Genomic DNA, 11034 nt, shown 5'->3' on the forward strand with positions numbered 1-11034 from the left:
CATCATATTCTTGTCAGACAGAAGCCTTATCTCCACTTCTAAAATGGAGTTCCAGAGGCAAAGGAAAGGACTATTTTTTTAAGGTAACCATTCATACAAAGCTAAGATTTGCATTTCAAGTTTTAACTGGCCAGTTCTGTAAATAGGCAATGGCTATATTGCCTTGGTCCTCCCTGTTCAGTGTCCCTGCTTTTCAAGAACATAATTATCCTTCATTCTTTTATTGACAAGCTTTGGACATTAACTTGCAGACTCAACAATGTGATTGTCTTATATTTTTCTGTAGTTATATCAAGTTTGCAAGTTAAGAGTTCAACGTTTTAAGTTAATGAGTGGATGACTTCTCTTTGGAGACTGTGTGTGTGTGTGTGTGTGTGTGTGTGTGTGTGTCTAAGTTTGCATCCTACCAGTTCCCATACATTCTCTCTGTGCGTTTGAGTATAAATAACTCTGTTAATAAAAGTAATGTTGAATGTGTGTGTGTGTGTGTGTGTGTGTGTGTGTGTGTGGTATGTAGGGCGACAGGGAGGGCAAAGATGTGCTGGTTTGTGCCAGGGAGGAGTAATAAATAAATCCAAGGTAAGCTAACTAGTGAGAAGCAAAAGCAGAGAGATTTCAAAAGATACATCTGCACTACTTCCTATGGGCAGCTGCCCAGATATGTGAGATGATGCTGGAAAAGCAATTGAAAATTCCCACTGGCCTCTGTATAGATCCCTTTCATTCTGGGGTCATCCATCAGTCTCCGCAACTCAGGAGGATCCTCCATTGGCTACCCGCTGTGTGCTTCTGTTTATATGAGTTTTTATCCTGTTGCCGAGAACCTTGTCAGATGAAGAGCAAGCCACATTTACCTGTAACTGCCTTACACTAGCTTGTGATGCCTAATCTCTTTTATTGATCCTACTTGCTGGTTTCTGGAGACCATTGATTTTCCTGGCTGTCAGTTTGTGGCCTTGCCTCCTTAATGTTTATTTAGACCAGCCTCCATAAATTGTTTCTGGTACGGAGGGTGAGGGAGGCAGCAGGAGGTCAGGGGTGCATGTATACCTGTCCATAAATATAAATCACAGCTTTTGTTCTTTGCTGTTGTTTGTGAACACTGTTTGTGAGGTGGATAAAAAAAGGAAGTATTCCACTAAAATGTGGGGAGGCCATTACAAATCCCCCTGTGACTGTCTTTTTTTTTATTGCAGCCTAGATTTTCAATTTTCTGAATCCTAATGGTACCTCTTGTTGTCTACTCAAACATGTAATGTTTCTTTGTGTTAAAGTGGAGGAAGAAAAAAGCGAAGGCACTGCTTGTTTGCCAGCATAGAGCTGTGCTTTTGAATGCAGGTGGGTTGTTTTCCCCTTCCCACCACTCAAATTGCTTTTTGTCAACACAAGCATATATATTCATACATTTCCGTCTTTCAGAAAAAAAAAAAAAAAGTAGCGCTGGAGTAGCTCTTCATGCTGAAGTCTCCATGACTATCCAGTTAGACAAAGGCCATGGCTGTAGTGGAAAAGAACTTTTAAGGTGTCCAGCAGCTCACGGGCAGCAAGTTCTAATAGGGGGTTGAAGGGTGAAGTGCAGAGTGCCACTGTACCTGCAATGCCAGTTGACAAGGCCAGTTAAGCACAAGGCAAAATGGAAAATTGTTGCAAGCAGGTGGCTGCTCAGTTATAAATAATTCAAGGGCACATCCTGCAAAATCCAAGGGAAAAGCCCCACAGCTCATTATAACAGTGAGTTGGTAGACTGCTAGATCCTTAAATCACTAGAAAATGTTTTGCAGCAGCTAAGAATTTTTTCTCCCCTGCAGTAGTAGACATCATAGTCACTATGAGGTGACAAGTGGTTCCCCTGAGGCCAGAGGGCAGCAATCAACAGAGGGGCAGCCTGGGCTACTACTCTCTCAGTTGATATTGAAGCATGGTGCACAGAAACAACACCCAAAATAAATTATCAGGAAAAGGAGAAGCATCCTCAAGACAGGAAAAGAAGTGCCTTCCAGGAAACACCTATGGAACAGCTTGCTTGATTTAGCCGTCTCTGTTTTAACTTAGCTTTTTTCATATTGACGAATAGTCTGGGTCTATCTGACTTATCTAGCCTTCTCATTTCCACCTCTTTCTTTAACAAGCTTCCCGTTATTTTTGTACTTTTTTGCCGGTAGTGCTCACATGGGCCCTGCAATTTTACATGCGCTCCTCCTGCTCTACTTTTTCAATCTCTTCTCTTCCATGAAATAATTACTTTTCACTATTGTAGTCAATGGTTTTCTATTTCTCAGAACTCTTATAGAAACTTCAACCCATCCCAGAGTGTGATTACTTACATTTGATGTCTGCATTAGTCAGAATAGACATGTTTGTACTGCAGTAACAAATAAGTCCCCATATCACAGGGCTTAATCCACAAAGATTTCGTGTTTCTTGTTCTCCGAGCCCAGTGTGGATCTGGAGCTCTCCTCAGTAGCTCCTGTCCTAGTATTGGCTCAGGGGTCCAGGCTCCTTCCACCTAGACATTGATATCTGAAACACAGTGGCCTCTGAAGTAGGCCCACAGGGGAAGAGAGAGTGTGGAAAATCACACGGTGGGTTTTATAGTCAGAGCAGCAAATGTAGCACATTTCTACGTTAGAAAAGAATTCTGTCTTAACATTTGAGTAGTTTTCATCTGAAATAATTGTCTCTCTGCACCATCAAGGCTAAAATATATTCCAGATTCATTATTGATCCACATAAAAAACTTTAAGGATCATAAAATATTAGAAGAATATCACTTAAACTTGGCGTAAGGCTTTTTGAAGCGACACAGAAAAATAAGAAGTTAAAAGACAAAATATTGGCAAATTTGACTACCTAAAATATTTTAGAAATCTAATAAATAGACAGTCACCTTCATTATCACCACAATGGAGGTTAAAAACAAATCACATATGAGAAGGAAATATGAACAATATTTAAAAAAATAGTATTCACATAGAAAGATCTCTTTCAAAGCAGTAAGGGAAAGAAACAAAAAAATATAGAAAAAATGCACAAAATAATAATCTAGTAAAAAGGAAAACTATGAACCACTAAAAGTAAGAAAATATGCCTAATATTTCTATTACTTATACTCATGCAAATTAAAATGAGATAAATTTTTGACCTTAGACTATAAAAATTTTTTAAATAATATGATCGTGGGACACCTGGATGGCTCAGTTAGTTAAGTGTTCAACTCTTGATTTCTGCTCCGGTCATGATCTCATGGTTAGTGAGATTGAGCCCCATGAGATTCTCTCTCACTCTTGAGACTCTCTCTCCCTTGAGATTGAGATTCTCTCTCTCTCTCTCTCTCTCTCTCTCTCTCTCTCTCCCCCTCCCCCTCTCTCTTTGCCCCTCACCCACTATTTCACTCTCTCCTTTTCTCTCAAAATAAATAAACATTGAAAATAAATAAATAAGTAAGTAGATAAATAAATAAAGTCCCAAATATGGATTAAAGTAATTCTAATTGATTGCTTAAAAGAAAATCTGTATTTTGTCTGTGTACTGCTGAAAATCTCCATACTAAACAAGTGTCAGCTACTACACACACATTCACACAGGCACACATTCATGGCTATTTCATCGTAATAACAACATATTCCCTCGGTAAGTCACTTCAGTGTTTTTTGTTGTTGTTTTAAAAAGTGATTTATTTATTCAACAAACATTTAATGAACACCTGCTATGTGCCACGTACTCTTCTATGGGCACTTGGGGAATAGCGATAAAACACATGGATTTACATTCTTGCAGGGGAAAATAGATACACAGATGCATAAATAAATATGTAATAAGCACTGTAAGGAGTTCAAGAAGTATTGGGTGTTGCGCAGAAGGCTGGATATTTGAGCAGAGGCAAAATAAAGTGATCTAGTATAATGAGCAGAAGAATGACCAGGCAAATGAGGCTGCTTGGTAGAAGATGAGGCTCAAGAGAGAGCAGGACCCAAGATCCTGGATGCCACTGTCAGGACGTCAGATTTTACTCTGAAGAGAGAGAGAATCATGGAAGGGTTCCACGCAGAGGAGCAATATGATCTAATTTTCAGTTTTAACACGATCACTTTCGGGAGCTTTGCGAAGATTTGAGTGGGAGGTCAAGAGTAGAAATTTATGAAATGAAAACTGAAATTTTCTGCCATCCCAGTGTCAGGATACTAATGCTCTCAGGGCCTCAGTTTCTTTGTGAAACAGGAAGGTTACTAATACTCATCTCTGAAGTATGCTAAGGGAATTAGATGAGTTGACTTATACAGAATATGTAGAACTCCTCCAGGCGGGCGTCGGCAAGGAGAGGTAGTGGCTGTGGCAGTAACAACAGAATTAACAGTAGGAGAGCCACTCTCAGCCCCTGCCAGATAGTAAGCCCCATGAACAATTCAGTCTTTGTCTTTCCAGATTTTTTTTCCCGTACAAATGCAAACTATCACACACATAGTATTTTGCCAACTTAACATTTTTTCAGAAATGGGATTGTACCCACATCCCCCCCTTCTAAATCCTTTACATTTTTACCCAACAATATTCGTGGACTTCTGTTAAGTAGTCCCCCCACCCCCACCCCACCATCAGTGCTTTTGCTTTCCACAGTTTCAGTTTCCCATGGTCAACCATGGTCTGGAAGTAGATGATCCTCCTTCTAAACATATCATCAGAAGGTCAATTGTAGCCTAATGCCACATCACAATGTCTATGTCATTCATCTTCCTTCATCTCATCACATGGGCATTTTATCCCCTCACATCATCACAGGCAGAACATGAGTATAGTACAAGAAGATATTTTGAGGGGGGGGGGGAGAGGGAGAGCGAGCGAGCAAGAGAGAGACCACATTTACATAATTTTTATTATAGCATATTGTTGTAATTGTTCTATTTTATTATTAGTTATTATTTTAACCCCTTAATGTGCCTAATTTATAACTTAAATTTTATCAAATGTATGTATGTATTAGAAAGAGCATAGTGTATATAGAGTTTAGTTCTATCTGTGATTTCATGTATCCGGTGGATCTTAGGACATTCTCTCTCTCTCTCTCTCTCTCTCTCTCTCTCTCTCTCTCTCTCTCCCCCCCCTCCCCCTGCAGATAAGGGGGGACTACTCTATGTCAGTGCAAGTAGAGCTACGTATGTGGTTTAGTATTGCCTAGTATTCCATAGTGTAAGATGCACTGTAATTTACTTAGCATACCTTGTACCTCTTTTAGGTTTTCTGTTTTACTTGCCACAACATACAGTGCTGTGATCATTTTATGTCATTATGCATCATTTGTGCCTGAGTTACCGTGGGATAAATTCCTAGAGGTGGGAGTGATGGCTTGATGGTTATATGCATTTTAAATTTGAATTGTCACTAGCAAATTACGCTCTAAATAAGTAGTTTGGGTTTACAGTCTTACTAATGGTATCTCTCAGAATCTTTTTTCACACAATCATAACAACTGTATTTTTAAAAAATATTTATTTATTTTGAGAGAGAGAGAGAAAAAGTACAAGTGGGGGAGGGGCAGAGGGAGAGGGAGAGAGAATCCCTAGCAGGTTGACAGCATGGAGCCCGACTTGGGACTTCATCCCATGAGCAGTGAGACCATGAACTGAGCCAGAATAAAGAGTTGGACACTTAACCAACTGAGCCACCCAGGCGCCCTCATATTTGGCACTTTATTTTGACTCATGTCAACTAAAACAAAAATAAAAACTGAAAAAAAAAAAAGAGATCAAAGGAAGTAGTCTATATGGAGGTTAGCTCCACTGATAAAGAGATACACAGTAGCTTGGAATAATCTTTTACTTCCCTTCATCCACCTTCCCTTCATCCTACACCTACCTGCCTCAACTACCTGTTCAGGTAGATAAAACTATGTTGTTGAATAGATGAACTATACCCAAGCAAACAGTGGATTAAATATCTATGAAGGAAAATGGTACTCTGATCTTATTTAATAACCAATTAAATCAAATGCAATAACTACATTCTTTGCAGCTCTACAGCTCTATGATTCTAACTCATCTAAGAAAACCATTTTCGTATCCCTAGTCATTCAAATACTATGTATATCAACTGTGGCTTGGTCAGAAGCCACTTCACATGTTGCAGTTATGAAAAGAGTTTTAAAATTCATAAGGGATGAAAGGCTTAAATGACCTTAAAACTTAGGGATCATATGGGGACGGAGTCCCTGTTGAACCCTCTCCACCTTAAGCACTGAATTATGTGGTTCTCAAGGAAGTCCCAGGAAACTGCTGCGTTTTTCAAGAATTTCTGGAAACTTCCCACCAATGATTTCAATGTAAGGCAGCAAAAGGGTGATTGCCAAGAGCTTACCAAGAAGTCCCCATGAATCACATCTCCCCACATGTCTGGATAGAACTTCTTCCAGAGAATAATGTCCCCTCTTTCCATTCTGCCTTCTAAGCTTTGTGCAGATGACTCTCATTTGGCCGACTCTTTCACGGAGGCTATTCTGGAAATTCTAGAAGAAACCTTCAAAGAGGGTGGTGATTCAACGACAGTGAGTCTGCACACTTCCTTTAATGGCACGTCTGTTTGTGATTGAGAGATTGGTGAACACCACCACCACTTGTTTTTCTAAGTGTATCTAGATGTATTTGTGATCGTGAAGGCCCTAGGCCAGAAGTGGTAAACTAGAAGGCTACTATGGATTGTGCTTTGTGTTTGTTTGGTTTTTCGTCTTTTTGGTCTGGCCCACTGAGTATGTTTTTTTGTTTTGCTCTGTTTTCTTTTGTTTTGTTTTGTTGATTGAACTGATACTTACAAATTTCACATATAAATTTGGATTTCTGGCTCTTCCCAGAAAACGGAAGATCTGCCAATACTGGCCTCTCTTTCCTGTGATGACTGTCTCTAAAGACCTGTTGCCCTGTCAGGCATGACATGGGTGTTCCCAAGTCTTCCACAGCTCCAGACCTCTCAGAATGGATCGTTCACCTAGTTCCTTTAGCTCACTGATATTACCTCCCTGGGCCCTAGAGATGGGAGAGTTTGTAATTCCCACTCCAGAACTTCAGGGAGGATATAAGCGTGACTTTTTGTAGCTCCAAAGTCCTAAATATCTCATCAGGTCATATTTTTACGAGCTATTAGCTATGTCTGAAGCATGGTTTTCCCGAACCCCAGATCATGTGGCCTTTGCACATTTTCACACCGTAAGTTAGGAAACTTTTCAGCTTTTACAGACCTCTTTATTTTTCACATAATAGTTATTTTTAATTTAAGGAAAGTAAAAAGTAATTTTGTCAAAAGTTACGGTGCACCCCATGACATGAAGAAAACACAAAGTTCCCACTAGTAAGTAGGTTTGAACACTTAGGTACGACCACTAATGTGGTTATTCCTATCCATCACAATTGTAACCCACGTGACTTAAATTCATATTCAGCAAAATGCAAACTGCTGCAGATCATAGACCTTTTGAGTTGCTGAAAAGTAGTCAAAAACATGGCAATTAAATTTTCAAAAAGCAAGTTTCCTGTAAACTCACGTGTACTTTTAAATATGTCTCTTCCTGTATATAAATGCACCATTGAGTTGCAGGTGACGGTAAAGTGAGTCTCCTTGACTTTTTTGACCTTGACAAAAAAAATCAGAAAAAAACCACAATCAAATGGCAAAAAATGAGCTTTAGAGATATGTGCTATACCAATATTAAACAAATAAAGACAAGCTAACTGCCTCGGCAGGCGAAGTATAAATTGAACTTTGAGCAATAGGATTTTTTCCCTGAGGTTCAGAGCTGGGTTGAAATTAGGTGAGGAAATACCTTGCCACCTAAAGTGATTATAGACTGTTCAGGTAATTTGGAAGCCTGAAGTTAGAGGGCTGGAAATGTACATATTAAAAAATACTTAAAGTTTGGAAAGTCTTATAAATAATGTGCAGCTGTCCAGCAGTATGTATAATGTCTGCCAACTGTATAAAGTCTCCACAAATTCTGTTTTGGTTTGGCATTCAGTGTAGAAAAATAATATATCTGTTCCTTGTTTTCCACTTGAAGTCGACTATGCTTGAGTGTTCTATATACAAGTCCTTGTTTTTCCCCATGACTGACATTCAAATACCAGAAATGACAAGTTATTGGCTATTGAGGAGAATAAAAATTCATTTATGTCTATAAATATCCAAGAGTTGTTTAGTTAGGAGGAAACAGATGACCTAACAGAAGACTAAATCTTGGCAAGTTGACTTTCATTGGCTGAACCCTGCCAATTTCATTCTGGCCAGCTGGTTTCCTCTAATCCTCTCCTGTTCCTTCTGTTTGAATGATTTCGTAGGGTTTTTTTTATGCCACACGCATCCATCACCACCAACTCCAAACAAAGAGCATGCTGGGTGAGAACAAAGCACAGATGAGCTGTCTAGGGGTTCACTATACTGGGGATGCAGCCAAGGAAACTCATCAAGAAATTCGCACATCCAAGACTACAAGTTAGTCACAATACAGAAAATGAAATTTAAGAGGGAGCCCCAAATCCTTTATTCTTGTAGTTTAGTTCGCTGGACAGCTGGAGGCTCTCCAAATGACCTTTGGTTCAACCTAAATTATGTTATTCTTTTTCTGCTCAGAGAATGCAAGCAGAAGGGCAAGGACTCCACAGAGAAAGACTTGCAGAGTGACAGGAACCTTGCCCTGATTGCATAAGGCAGGGTTAGTTGGAGTCCAATTAAGCTTACAATTTATTTCTTTTTAAAGATTCCCAATTCTTTCTCAAAATAGCCCTTTCTTGCATTTGCTTTAAATTTCATATTAATGACACCATCAGATGAGGGTTTGATTATAATTAAGCTTTTCCCTCTAAGGGCTGGAGTGCCTTGTCAAATAAAGTTGGAAGGGTGAGACCGGCAGAGGCAAGAGAGAGTCACAAGGGAGCACCCAGAGCAGGTGTGGAATGAAGCTGAGTACCTTAAGAAAAAGTGGAAGCACTATGAAGAATGTACAAATCCGGCCAGCCTGTTCTAATTCCTAAGAGGAAGGGGCCACAAAGAGCACACAGAGAGAAAACAGAAACAGTTGGTTGATGGATGTTACACATTTAGGTTCTGTAATTACATGGGAAGTTGATTTATCACAGTGTCCTTGCATCAGTGAAATGTCAGGGGCAAGACACATGTGTGGCCCCATCAGAGGAAGAATTGTTTTTAGGAAGCTCTGGCTTTGCAATCTGGAAACGACCAAAAAAAAAAAAAAAAAAAAAAAAAAAAATGAGGCAATGTTATTACTTCTGAGAACTTTCAACGCAATTAATGCATGAAATTAAACATGTAAAGAAGTGGAGAAAGGGAGAAATTCAAGCACCATAAGCAATGCTCTGGCAACTTCGAGAATTGAAATACTATGTAAATCTTCCTGCGACTGGTTTTGCTTAACTAAGTGGCCAAACATTCTCAATTTTACTCTTTTAACACACATTAGACTTTCCTATCTGGCATATGTTCACTCCATGTATCACAGATGAAGATTCTTGAAACATTTCATGATTTTTTTTTTCTGGCCTCTACAAAATGTTAAATGCCTGGGCTTTTTTTTTTTTTTTTAAATCATCATTCATAACAGGAAATGGAAATACTCATCATGAATAAATAATCAGGTGAAGCCAAATTGTCCATGTAGACAAAACTATAAGAAATAAATGTATGATCTTGAAAAATAAACACTTTTGAAAAATAGTCAACTAAGTAGTGTAGAAGTCTCCATTAACCTCTTTGCTTGAAATATAATGCTAAAATATTAACAGAATTTATGTACACATACACATATATGTGCACACATGAACACACACATGGAAACACAAATGCATGCATACATGCACACACAAACATGGGATGTGTTTAGATAGATAAAATTGATATCAAAGCCTATGGATTTACTTCTGTCTGCCTTTATTCTCCCTGCACTTTTCTCAGGCTGAATATTGCTTCTGTTTGAGTGTTCATGAAAATTTTAATCAGGGTCTAAGTCATTCAATGTATGATATAGACATGGATGTTATAGACATAGTATCTTACTATCATTAAGAATGTAATGATATTGAATGTATGTTGACTGATGTTTAAAAATTTCAGTGAAAATGACTGTAAGCTAATGGTTACTTCTTTTTTTTCCAGCACAATGAAAACACCTTGAGAAGTAATACAATATCAACCTTTGATGACTTTGTTACAGTTCATTCTATAGCCATATATAAGGTAAGTAATAATGATTGGGAACACTTATGTTAGTAGCAGTAGTAAGTGATATTACAGTTGTTCCTATAAGCATTTTTCAAAGCCTAGGGCACAAGAACCATCAGGTTGGTTCGATTTGAAGATTACCTAGCAAAGTAAATTTTGAAACCTTTCCTATAAATGGACAAAACTCAATCCTAATGAACAAGGAAGAGAACCCTAGCATTAGCTAATTACATGTGATTATTACAGTTGTGTCCCAAGCCAGCTCACACATGCTTACAAAGGCACTTGTTGAAATTTTCAAGAATGCTGAGAGCCAGTTCTTAAAATGTAAATTGCACTGGGGTGCATGAGTCGCTCAGTTGGTTGAGCATCAGACTCTTGATTTCTGCTCAAGTCATGATCCCATGGTCGTGGGATCAAGCCCCACGTCTGACTCTGTGCTGAGTGTGGAGCCTGCTTAAGATTCTCTCTCTCTCTCTCTCTCTCTCTCTCTCTCTCTCTCTCTCTCTCCCCACCCCTCTGCCCCTTTCCCCCACTCTTGTTCTCTCTCTCTCTCTCTCTCTCAAAAAACAGTCTTAAAAAGATTTAAATTACATAAACTTATAATTAAATAAATTATATTACAACAGACATTAAATACTCAAAACATATCACTTAATTAATTCACTACATTTTATTATTGTCTATGCTCTAGGGGTTCTTTTTATCTATGTGTATAAATTTTGTGCATATCTGTATGATGGAAATGCTATATAACGTGCTATTGAACACCCCTTCCCAACGTTGTGTTTGGTGAAATCCCATTTGTAGGTTGACATTGTC

At 38.7% G+C, this 11034-nt stretch overlaps 1 long non-coding RNA gene across 1 annotated transcript in view; it reads left to right on the forward strand.

Annotated features, from left to right (window-relative positions):
• Nucleotides 1-11034, forward strand: part of LOC132663589 (uncharacterized) — a 125245-nt gene that overhangs the window by 8421 nt on the left and 105790 nt on the right. Inside the window, exon 2 of the long non-coding RNA XR_009603148.3 lies at nucleotides 10147-10227. This is a non-coding gene — a long non-coding RNA (uncharacterized LOC132663589). The remainder of the gene's footprint in view (nucleotides 1-10146; nucleotides 10228-11034) is intronic.

This window comes from Panthera onca, chromosome D4 (assembly GCF_046562875.1).
Source record: "Panthera onca isolate mPanOnc1 chromosome D4, mPanOnc1 haplotype 2, whole genome shotgun sequence".
Lineage (NCBI taxonomy): Eukaryota > Metazoa > Chordata > Mammalia > Carnivora > Felidae > Panthera > Panthera onca.